The sequence below is a fragment of the Barbatula barbatula genome (assembly GCF_947034865.1).
Source record: "Barbatula barbatula genome assembly, chromosome: 10".
Lineage (NCBI taxonomy): Eukaryota > Metazoa > Chordata > Actinopteri > Cypriniformes > Nemacheilidae > Barbatula > Barbatula barbatula.
The window spans coordinates 19,503,149-19,516,084 of NC_136773.1; the positions used below are offsets into that span (position 1 = coordinate 19,503,149).

At 38.6% G+C, this 12,936-nt stretch overlaps 1 protein-coding gene across 1 annotated transcript in view; it reads right to left on the minus strand.

Moving 5' to 3' along the window:
• cdh13 (cadherin 13, H-cadherin (heart)) overlaps positions 1-12,936 on the minus strand; it is a 242,883-nt gene that overhangs the window by 56,920 nt on the left and 173,027 nt on the right.

Below are 12,936 nucleotides of genomic sequence, written 5' to 3' on the forward strand. Positions count from 1 at the left end.
GGCTGAAAAAGCAATTTTAACTTTTATACGTGGTGTTATATTTTATATGATCATACAATCATTAAGGGTGGCCAGGTATCATTGCATAGATTTCATAAAGAATATATAAAAGGAACAAAGCCACCGTTCCCCAGGATATTGCTAGATAACTCTTTTCAACAACTTCATGTTTTTGAATCCCTGTAAGTGGACCTCATCCTCATCTTGGAAATACTTTTTCATAATACTAATGCACAAAACATCCTTTCTTCGGAAACAGACTTGACATTGGAAGTGCATCTATAGTTTAATGGCCTGAAATACTCACATGGTTTTGGAACGAATTAATGTCAGTGATGGTATCATTTGTTGTGTCTGATGATACCTAATAAGCAAATAATTCAAAGCATCATCCATTAGCACATGACGTTCATCTCTGCAAAATGTTTTCACTGGTGTAACAACCCGGGCCAAGTGAGACAGACATTAGTAGCCGACTGGCAGAGCAGCTTGCTGGATCATGGCACATTGCCTCTGGCTCCGTACCCCGCTGAGCTCTGAGGGAAGTCACGATGCCAGACAGCCTGAACGTCATATACCCAGGAACATTCCCCTGGAATCCCCAGCTAATGCTCAGTTTGTGGCCCTCGCTAACGGTTGTCTAAATGTGATGGAAGCTGGGTGATGATGCAAATAAAATTTGGCTTTTTTGCACACAACATGCTTTGGATGTGTTGGATGGCTGACAGTCAGGTGGTTAGTCGAAAACAGAGCCAAAACCATTGAAGTTACTCGAGAGAGTGTTCTGACCCTTAAACGTCACAAGCCGTGATGACGAGCCTTTGAACCACAAAACAAACTCTGTTCATGACTGCAAACACGCACGGACAAACACACCAGACTTTGATAAATGATTGTGGCACAATCTAATACAGCAACTGGGACTATTGAACCTACTTTTCACCATATCTGATCTACAGAGGCATGTTTCGTTGGCCCTTTGACACTTTTATTGATAGGACTGCAGGGAGAAGGAGAGGAAATTATGAGGACAAGGAACAGAGAAGAAACTTTGTCCAAGCTGTTTCTCCTAAAATTGCTTAGAAGAAGCAGATCCGCAACTATTACTGAAATTCGAAAACGGTCTCATGGGAATTCGTAACAATTAAACGATCTGGCTAATTTGTGTGATCTTATAGCCGTGAAGACTTTTAGAAGATGTAAAACCGTCTCTGTGTCACACGTTTCTCATCGCTCTAATCACTGATGGCTTAAAAGCAGCAAACAGCCATCATATCTGATGGATCTCTCTGCGCATGGTCGCTTGAATCATTGGACGGCCGCTAATGGAGCTCAAAAAGCAGACCGTATTTTATAGATGAATCATGAAATGAAGACTAATTGCCATTAAAAAATGAACACTAATGCATGAACAATCCCAATGACGACGCCACTGACACTGCAATATGCAAATATGTGTCCAATTATGATTAACGATCATCCGAGCGTTCCGTGTCAATTTGAGAAGCTATTCGGATTCTGCAGCACGCGGGCTCGGGGAAGGATGCCGCTCGCTCCTAAAGCTCCACTCCCTTCGGCAAATATGCGCCAAAATATCGTTCGCCACTAATGGCATAACCCAATTTATTACAGTTTGCGGCTGTGTTTGAATATTAGTAGAGAAGTCATTGAGCAGCCTTGGATACAGAGATACTTGTCACTGCTGCTAAGATGTTATGCGCCGGCCGGAAATACATTTTGAAATAACAAATCTTCTAAGAAAGGCTACTGCTGGTTCATTGGGTCTACATGTGTGTGTGTGTCCATCCAACAAAACAGCTCTCCAACGAAAGAAGCAGACGGGAGCCTCGTTTAATTTGTTTCCGTTTCTGTTCTTTTGTCTCATGTGTGTTTCTGTGTGACACATGGTGGGGATTGATCTCTGGTGCTTTTCTGCCTGTGACATTTCAAACAGAAGTTCTGCCCCGTGGCTCTCGTGAGTCAACATCCTGGCATCCAGAGACACACAGAGGAGATGATGTCAACTAAAGAGGCTGGTTGCAATCACATAACATCACAGTGCTACTGTTGCTCTGAACTAGGACAGGCCATTTAATCAGAGCTGTGGTAAACAGCATGATGTAGATTGGAGTCTTTGACATTTTGACTTTTGAAGGTGCATGTAATCATTTACTTTAACAGATAAGAATAACTAATATAACATAATAATAAATTATACAAATGAAAATGTTAAATGTAGGGATGTAACATTATAAAAATCTAAATGTACGATAATACTTCTGTGTTAAGTCCACGGTACGGAATTTATTGTAATATTTTAAATGACTACTTGGAAATGTGCCATAAGCATCCTCTTTTCTTTATCGTCTAATTATAGCTGTTGCTTGGAGGTATGAGTTATAGTATGAGATGGGCCAAATGACCTAGAAATCCCTTTTATAAAATAATTGCACCAGATAGACTTTGACAAAGGTAACATCTATTATTTTTTCTGACATGTAAGGCATGACCTATGAAAAACCTATAATTTCATACACTCATGTGAGATAATATTGAGAAATGTTTGCCTTTGCGATAACATGATATCGGTAATATTGTTAAAAACCTATTCAAATGAAATACACAAATATTATATATATGTGGGCTATATACAGTACAACAATATATATCTTATGTTAATAAAGTATGTAATATACTAACATAAGTACATTTCTTATAAAATAATTTGGAATATAATAAAGTATATATAAGAAATATAAAATATATATACTATAAATACAATTTTACCAGAAAAAAATGGTTTAGTCTAGAGGGCAGAGGAAAACAGAGAGAAGTATGAAATATGAAAATAATGAAAAGATGCAGAAATGCTGCTGGAAAATTGTGCAAACCAGATCAGGGCTGGGTTTCCTGATAACAATGGATCTTAGCACTTAAGAGCGTTTTGAACGAGCCACTTTGCGAACGTTCGTCATTGTTTCACGTGTGTTTCCCAGAAAAGCGACTGCACGTAGCAGTGCTTTAAGTGCTTCTAACAAATCTTTGTGTTTATCAGGTGCTGAAATGTCTCCTTATACAATGGCTCGCTATTGTAGCACGCGCTTGGTTGGTTGAAGAACAGCTCAGGAGGGCCGAGCAGCGCCGCAGTCAGAGGGTCCATCATCCTCAGGTACGAAAAGAGGCACATCCATCAGCACTCGAATCAGTTTGATGAAATTCGATAATTAAAAAAACCTAAACAAATAAAAACTTGATAAGTGACATATAGCGTGTTTAAGCGCGACCATCCGGTTGTCCTGCAGGTGACCTCATCAATCTGTCTTCTTACGATGTATTTAGGGCTTTACGATTCAAGTGCTATTTAAGTTACGATGCTTTGGGGAAACAGACCGTAATATTAATATCACTCGTACGATCGCTTTTACGATCAATTTATGCTTAAGATGCTTTTGGGAAACGCGGCCCTGAACTCTGTCAGAGCACAAGAACTAATCCCTTAGTCATATGCTTCTGACAACAGTCATCCTGTGTTTCCAGGACACCTTGCACTCCGAGGAAGATTTATAGCTCAAATTCTCAACACCCTCTTACACCGGCAGTATTTACAGCGTCTCATCAGCCAAATTAACAAATTGATGATAAGCTGGAGAGATGCAGCGTCTCCTGACGCGTATGTGGCTAATTGGGGTCAAGGTTTGGGTTTCGGGGTTTGAAGAAACGGAGCAGAAAAAGAGTCTAGCTAATCTAATCAAGTGCATCGTCCAACCACAGACTAATCGCTGTCAATTACGTCCCGTAATAGGGAGGAAACAGTCCCCATTACACCCCGGCCCACAAATCTGATGAAGGGGTAAAAGATGAAAAAGTGGAAGGGAGGAGGAAGGGCTACAGGGAGGGGGAACGGTGGGAGGGTGTTTCATCATGGCCATCAAAGCCCATCTGGGAAGTGACAGCAGCACTTATGTTGAAGAGCACAGGTGTTGCTGTTTAACCGTTAATTAGATTAACACAGATCAAAGGCAGACTGCCACCACCGGGGAGCAGATACATTGCCGGGAAGGGCGGGGCAAGTCTCTAAGGGACCAGGGGGGGCAAAATTTGTTCTATGCTACTGATTGAGACAGATTCATCTGCTTACCAAAGCTGGTTTTGCTGGTTTCCACCGAGACCAAGGAAGCCAGGATGCTTTATGTTCTGTCATTTCAGAGTATTTGAGGGTTACAGGGATAGTTCAGACAAAAGTGCTTTTTTGTCAATCGTGCACCCTCATGTCATTACTAACTTCATAACTTTGTGGAACACAAAGGAAAATATTTTTTATAAAGTTTGCGACCGAACAACATTGGACACCACTAACTTCCAATTTATAAACGTGACATTTCTTAACGTAGCTTCTTTTGTATTTCACATAAAAAAGCCATATACTGGTTTTGAATAACATGAGGGGGAATACATGAAGGACTTTTATATTTTTACGTGAACTATCACTTTAAGTCAACATGTATGCCTTCTTGTTGGTACTGAAAGAACATTAGTATTAAACCAGTGGAATTTTGAAAAGGTGCTGTTACGCACATAACAAAGAGAACATTGAAAATACCGTCACAGCTTTCATGCCAAAACCTGAAATCCAGCAAAAGCATTATTCATCAACCTATTCCCTTTAAACAGATTGTCAAAATCAAGGTAAGCCTTCACATACTGACATCACAGCTAATGATGGATACCAGGCACATTAGATTTATATCCAATTCAGATCATGCATTTCATTTTTGATTCAGAGCAAGCATCAAGCATGCGGGCAACATCTATAACATGAAGGACCCTCGCATATCTTAAAAACTCTTTATATGTAAATATTCAATTTCCTCCCCTGTAGCTGATTTATCGATCACATGTGACAACAACAACTCTTAGTATCACAAGTGATACGAATATAAAAACATTGTTTTCTACAGAAAGGCCTGGGTCTAAAAGAGAATGCCTGAAAAATCGTTTGAAGCCTAACTGGCACAAAACTGCATAAGCCATGCACACCCCAGTGGCGTAGCCAGATTTGTATTTTTGAGGGGGCCTGTCTGTAAATGAGGGGGCCATTATGTACTGTATATAGCCATTTCATTTGGTTTCTATCTATTACGAAGATCATACACCTGTATTTTACAGCACATTTCACCGTTTTAGCAATCATAAACCTTGCCTACAGTAAACCTGGTCCTTGGGACCCCCCCGTTCTGCATATTTCGCGTCTTTCTTGTTTAACACACCTGATTGAAATCACCAGCTCGTTTGAAGAGCGCTCCATGAATTAACGTTTTCCACGGTCGCTACACAGTGTTCACTACTCTCTGGTCCCTACACAGGAAATCGGATGAAGTTATCTTCGGAACACGAATTTGCGCTACAGCGTCTTCACACACAGACAAACCTTACTACGGAAATTTGAAGGATTATTTTACCGCAATCATGAGATTTGCGTAGTATTCACGTTTCATGGACTTTAATGCCCTTTATGTCAACTTCGTCACGACCAGGATAGAACCGCAGTAGCTCAGCGGCTTGCAGTCAAACCATTACTGGTTTACCTTTTGCATAGCGTGTTCGAGGGTGAGAAAAGTCGTTCGACACTACAAGTCTTTATACACAATAAATCAACAGTTTCTTATTTTAAGCAATCAAACATCTGAGGGGGTCCATGTAAATGAGTGGGTCTAGGTCCCGTCAGGCCCTCTAATGGCAACGCTACTGGCACACCCATAACCACAAACTTTAGTCTGGCCGTATCTGTTGCTAGCATGTTTTCATAGTTTTTGTTTCATTTTTGTCAGTACATATACTGTATACAGAATATGATATTTATATTTTTATGCTTGTGTGTTTTAGAGGGCCAGTGTGTGATGTTTTAATAGCACAGTTTGTTATTTAAACATGAAAAAACAGGCATCTGAAAGTGCTAGACTTGTGTGTGCATACTTTAATTCAATTAAATTGCGCGTGAGGTTTCATTACATCTGCGCCTCCCATTCGGGTGGGATCGGAAATGATGGTAGACATAACTACACCTTGTGCAAAACTAATAATTAGGTTTATAATTACGACCATAAATATACAGAACAGGCCTTTAAACAGCACTGCTTAAATAATCCAAGTCACAACCAGAATTAAACAGTTTCCATTCCTGTGGGAGGCTCGGAAGAGGAGTAACCATCTCTCCAGGAGATCAGCAGTAAAAGGCTTTGGGAAATTTTGGGTAAAAAAAAGAGCAGAACTTCCATAGATAAAAGACTCCAAAAGAAGCCTCCTCTTTTCTGAAAGCCTTCCAGCAGAAGATAGGAGCTACCGAAAGCGGAGCCAAGACCCCACACCGAGTACTAAAGTGGGCCTGCCGTCTGGAGTCTTTTTCAGACCGAGTCTCTAGGTGTGAGCCCTCTCCCTACAGAGAACAACACACATGCTGGCGGCGTTCAATCGGCTTAGGAGACAGAATAAACAAACGCCACAGATTGAGACAAAGTGAGAAACAGCAGGTCCAAGTGTTGAGGGAGAAGGGAAGTCAGTAATAGAGAGAGCAGGATGGATGAGATAAACTCATCTCTCTATCTGAATATACCAACAATGGCGGTACCCACCCACTTCTATTGTATGGACACAAAATCAATGTCTCCTGTCGATGTTCGGTTAACACCATTCTTCAAAATACACTGTAAAAAATACAACATCAAATTGTTCTCCCAACAAAGGCAATAAAGTAACTTGAACAAAAGTTTTTTAGTAGAAGAAGAATGTATTATTTTGAGTATAATGAACAAAATAAGTCTAGATGTGGCACCAACAAAAAAGATTATTTTGTTGACTGTACTTAGATATCTTAGTGATTGTCCAAAGCGCGTCAAGAAGTTTGACCCACTTGCCAAACGGTGTAATCTCAATTCTAGTGTTTCAATGTTCCCAGCATGCATTGCAGAAATTTCAATTCGCAGGTTAAAATTATTAAAATGATTGCGATTTTAGTGTTTGCTGGCTATATTTTTGTTTTTGTTGTCATTGTTAGTTGTCTTTATGTTTATGTTTGATGATTGTTACCATGATAGAGGCTCATGTGCTCAGTGTTGAGGTCTGAAGTAAATGACACAGAAAGCCCACTGCATAAATGTTTAAAACACAAACAGCTTTAGCAGCTACTTAAGTGGAGTGTGTATATAATATATATTTTATGTAGAGTATGTATATACTAATAAAACAATTCTATATTAGCGTAATATAAAAACCAAAAATCTTTTGAGTTGGTTCAACTAAGTCCATAATTGAGTGAACTCATTTATTTTAAGTTGGTTCAACAGTGTTTTTTCCATTGACAGTCAGGTGACATTACTTAGTTAATTGAGTTAAAAAGGTTTAGTAAACTCAAAAAGCTGTGCAGCGAGAGTTGCCTTGAAATTTTGAGTTAAGTCAACTTAAAATATTTTACAGCGTATCTCTGTTTGTGTTCTGCAGAAGAAAGGCAGTCATACAGGCTTGAAATGACAAGAGGGTGAGTAAATAATGACAGATTTTTTGGGTGAAGTATCTCTTAATAACACTGCTCATAATAGAAATGGAGAATCTGTACACACCTGTTACCTGTATCCACAAATAATTATGCCCAGACGCACATTAAAATGCAAACGCGCACCTGAATAATGTGTAATTTGTGCAGGTGAAAGACGAACACGTCTTAGCGAGAAGAATACAGGCCTGATTAATAACGAAACCTTTGATTCAAAACAGTTCACCGCCGCTGCGGTTTCCTCAAGGGAGGCAAAGTGTTAAAATGGCACGATCCGTCTGCGAAACTCCTCAGCAAAGTGTCAACAGCAAAGCCGTAATTGCCGCGAAATGTCATCATGGCTGATTACGAGCTATTTGTACCGTTGCGAAAAAGAAAACGAACGGGGAAAAAACGCTCCCCTTGATGTGAGAATATTTAATGAAGCGTCTCATGCTAATGGCCACACTTGGCTAAATTTCCCCATGCAAACACATGCAAATTTTCATCAGGGGTGCGCGCAATAAACAATTTTAAGGAACCCCTAATAAGAATGATTTTGACAAATATGACTCGCCCCTTGATTGTCATTTAGGTAAATACCAAACACAGCATCAGCAAAATGTTAAAACGGATTGAGAAAGACCTAACGAATGGGCTGAAAGTGAATATATTAGCCAAATTCGTTTTAATATCTATAATATGTCCATCATATGCTAATGTTTTGCTGGAGTTGATTTGTCTCAGCTGGAAGGGATATGAAGGACAAAAGTTCCCTCTGTGATTCTAATGAAAGTCAAAAGTGCCACACTGGAGCGCCTCTGGACACAACTCAGCTTCTTCTTACTACACACACGAGCACAATAAAGTTTACATTTCTTAAAACATGTCAATGGTTTTGGATATACATGCAGCATAGATACATCATGTCTATAGATACATAAAATCTCAATATACAGACTTGAAATATGAATCGTTGTCATTGTAAATTGTTAAATATTCATTATTTGTGCCTGTTTCTTTTGGAAATACATTAGATAGAACATGTTGGGTGATATGTTATGAATATGCAAGAGAAACAACAGCAAAATAAATGAAATTGTGATTCATTTTATATGAATCATACAGTAAAACAAAACAGCCAATTAAATATTATTTAATAAAACAAATTATCTGAAATTCTATCTATTCTATCATTCAAATTTTTCATTGGGGAAATAGCTTTTTCTGTCATAAGCGTTAAAAACACTCCAAAACAGACAACTTTAAAGATAAAAGTTTGAAAGATAAAAGTCGCTGATGGATTCAGTAAAACAGATACAGGAGTAAAACGTTTATATTTGTAAAACACTTTTTTTCATTTTTTTCCTAATATTTCAAAGTGAACGAACTCTGATCATGTGCTTTTCATTTGCCTTAAATTATATCACATTAGCGATGTTTGCACAATTATTAAACAAAAATAAGCAAAATGATTGCTTGATAAGTGTGAATTTTAACAATTCCTTATGACAATATATTTTTTAACTCTAACCGTCGATGACTGGAGCCAAAACTTTCACATACTCCCTGTAAGTTGTAAAGTATTGAAATGGATTAAGAAATTATGTTCGATCCGGAAAACCCGCAGCACCACCATTCAATTGCATGTGTTAGTAGTTGAAGGTTGCCACCCTTAATATGGCGTCCCCGATGACATACGTTCCAGCAACAAATGAGTGGTCTAGGTATTTCTTATGTTTTGTGCGCACACACACACACACACACACACACACACACATGACCCAGTGAGTTTGAACAGTCAGTCAGCCATAAACATCACTTTTGATGCTATGGCACATAAACAACAGCTGTTATGTCTTTGCTTTCAGAGACCTGTCATTTCTGTAATGTTTCAGATAAATCTATCTTCAATGATTGTAATGTACCTTATACGATACAACTAAAAAATAGTTGTTTGTAATCTTGTAGATTCAAACCATGCATTGATCCTTTGATTCGTAGAGTACAGCATCCAGCATGTGAGCATGGAAAGATAAATGTGTTATCTTCTGTGTTTAAATGCCAGCCATGAACAGTTCATAATGGTCCAGCAATTACACCAAATCTAAAGCCAGAACATAAACAATCAGGCACATTTTCCATTTCAGATCATCTGCTTAGCCTGGCCCTCTTTCTACAGATGAAAAGAGAACGAATTAAGATAACTTCAAATTACAGTCTTTGTCTTACACATTTTCTGCATTCTATATTATGTTTTCTACTCAACTGTGTTGTCATCTACACATAAAGGGAGGTCACTGAGTGTTATTTGTTATGTTGGCTTAAAGAAATTATGGTAAAAAACTGTACATTATTCATTTTTAGTGCCTAGTAATGGATAATATCATATTACAGTGGTCACAAGGCCACATTTAGAATGAAACCACATACAATACAGGAAACATAAATTTACAAATTAAATGTCCTGCTATGGTAGTCAATGGTGGTCAATAGCTGTTTGGTTACAAGCAATCTTCCAAATATCTTTTTCCGTGTTCATCAAATCAAACAAATTTATACAGATTTGGAAAAACTTAAGGGCGAAGAAATGTAGACCTTTTCAATTTTTAAGTAAACTGTTTCTTTGTGAGACCTTGGTAATGTCACCCTCACTTCCCTGAGAGAGCATCAAAATGAATTTTAAACTATTCAAAAATGTTATTTTATTAAAACCATTAAGATGTAAAAGGGAATAACAAACCGTTTGACCAGTAATAACACACTGTTATAACTAAAATAAATGCTTTTGGAAATAACCTACACAATTCTGGCAATATAACCTCTTTTCCGAACACATGAACCTGAAATTCTCAAGAGAGCTAGACAAGGTTTTAATAAAAAAATAATTGTATTTTATTATTAAGAGGCATTAAGGCAATCAAACATGCAAATTTGACATGCTCGGTTTTAAGCAAACAAGAGCTGTTGAAAAAGTATCACGGTGCTTTTGTGACTTATTAAGTTAAAAATGTAACACACGAAGGGGAAGAGAAAACTGGGGTGTTTTTTCAGCACAGCTGATGTAAATGAGGAAAGAGGGTAATGGACCCTCTTCACAACAATATTCTAATATTCACACAGCTGCGATTCACTGTAAACGCTAATGCTTCACACATTGTTAATACAAGCTCAGCTTCTCTGGGTCGTTTGCCTTCAGATTGAATGAGGGAAAGTTGATGTAATTCATAATATTATACAGTAGCTGGTTTGGATAAACGTGGGTACACAAATTAATATTCCTGGGCACTGCTAAATGATATTTTCAACAACTGCCCAAACAGCGAACATTAAACATGGAAGTACAGAAATAATACAAAAGTATACAAGCCACATAAGCTCTTAAAGGGATAGTTCCCCAAAAAAAGAAAATTCTGTCATCATTTACCCACCATGTCATTCCAAACCTGCATGACTGTCTTCCTTCAGCAGAACGCAAAAGAAGAAACGTTGGTACCAAACAACGCTGGTCCCCACATTGACTTTCTATGTATGACAAAACCACTAAGACATTTCTCAAAATATCTTCTTTTGTATTCCACAGGAGGAGTCACACACAGGTTTATAAATGATGACAGAGTTTTTATTTTTGGGTGAACCAGCCCATTGAATCTTCTGGAATGCCCTGCCTCATACACTAAATGCAATACTGCCATCACAATTTTTTATTTATTTTACCAGCTGAGGGATGTGAATTTCTCTCTGTGGTGAGCGACAGCATCCCACAGATGCTGTCAATACAGCTTAACTTATATTGAACCCAAAAGATTCCTTTAAACCTCCACAGATGAACATCAGCTCGAGATCAAAAGCACAAAATGACACTTGAGATCTATGGTGTAGTAGTGTTCCTCAGTTAAGGCGTTGAAGCTGTAAGCTCCATTTCGTTTCTGGATTTGATAAATGTTGAGTAGATCTTTCATATGATTTGCTTGAGGAAAACAGCAGTCTTGTATCAATCTATTGCTGGAAAAGGGACAGACAGGTCTGTAGCATCTGTAGTTTACAACTGTAGATAGAGAGAACAAGTGCATTTTCTGATTTAAGAAATCTCCCTTGCGGGCCAGTGTCCTATAATGTTTTAGTGAGGTCAAGTGATTAGACCAACCCTTTGCTTTCATGAAATAAAAGCCAGCTGCCTGACCACACATTATCAAATTGTAAGAAATAAAATATTACATTTCTAATACATTGTACATTGCAATCCAGTGTAATAACTCCTACGACCTTTTTTGAACTTGCAAAGCAACTATTCATAATACATTGTACACATTTTTACAGCACGACAAGAAGTGAAAAGGATCACCCAAGGTCAGGGCAGTCAATAAAGTGCTTGTGTACCGCGCTGAGAGATCACAGCCATTGTACTCACTCGTACAACTCGAGCATCTCTCAAGCATTAATCTTCCACTCTACGGAAGGGTACAAAGAAAGTGAAAGCTACAGCAGAACGACCCAAAACAGTGGCATCTGTCACCTCTATCTTCATTTGGAAATATAAATCCCTCTTTCTCAGCTAAGATGTGTTTTTCGTTTTTTCGTTTCGATTTCAACATTCAACATTCAAAACCCAGGCTCTTTGTGCTGTACGACTGAAACAGGATTTGTTTTCCCATGTAGTCATGTAGCTACATCATCCACCAGCAGGAGATACTGGCCAAACCTGCTGTTAAGAAAGTAATAAGGTCAATTTTCATTTCTTGTTGACCTTTAAGTCCAGCTGGTCACGCTTGCATTCTTGCAAGCACAAATCGCACCTGGATAAATTGCTAGGGTGAGCTGAACTGAGATCATCTTTTACTATGCCAGGGATCTGGAACTGACAGACAGACACAAAGCTTCAGCATCTTTCCACTATAAAGAGATATATAGGCAGTTAAAATCATAATAGAGGTCGCCCTCCTTCAACATCACCTCTGCAGACCCTGCGGAGAAGCCCCAGGCACTGGCTCCTGTGTTTAAAGGATAACTAATGCCTTTAAAGGCAAAGAAAGCGTGCAATTTTCACCCTCCGAGACGCCGTCGGCTCGTGCCTGCCCTGTGCATGGCCTTTGAACTGTCACAATTATATGGAGCACTTATTACGCTGTGAATATTTTGGACAGCCCAGTAATGTGCCTTAGTTCCCTGCCGTGACAGTAATGGGTAGAAGCTGCGCTTCTATTGGAATAAGATGGGCAACGGTACTGGAACTATTCTGCCAGATCAGCTCATTTCTGCACTCATTTTTGCCAATTATGAACTGACAGGTCTGCGGTTATCGATTGACTTACGCAGCGTGAGACTTATGAGAGATCTTATGGTGAATAAGAGTCTTTATTAGACTTTAAATGCAATAAATATTAATGCTTATCAGAAATTTTCAGATTTTC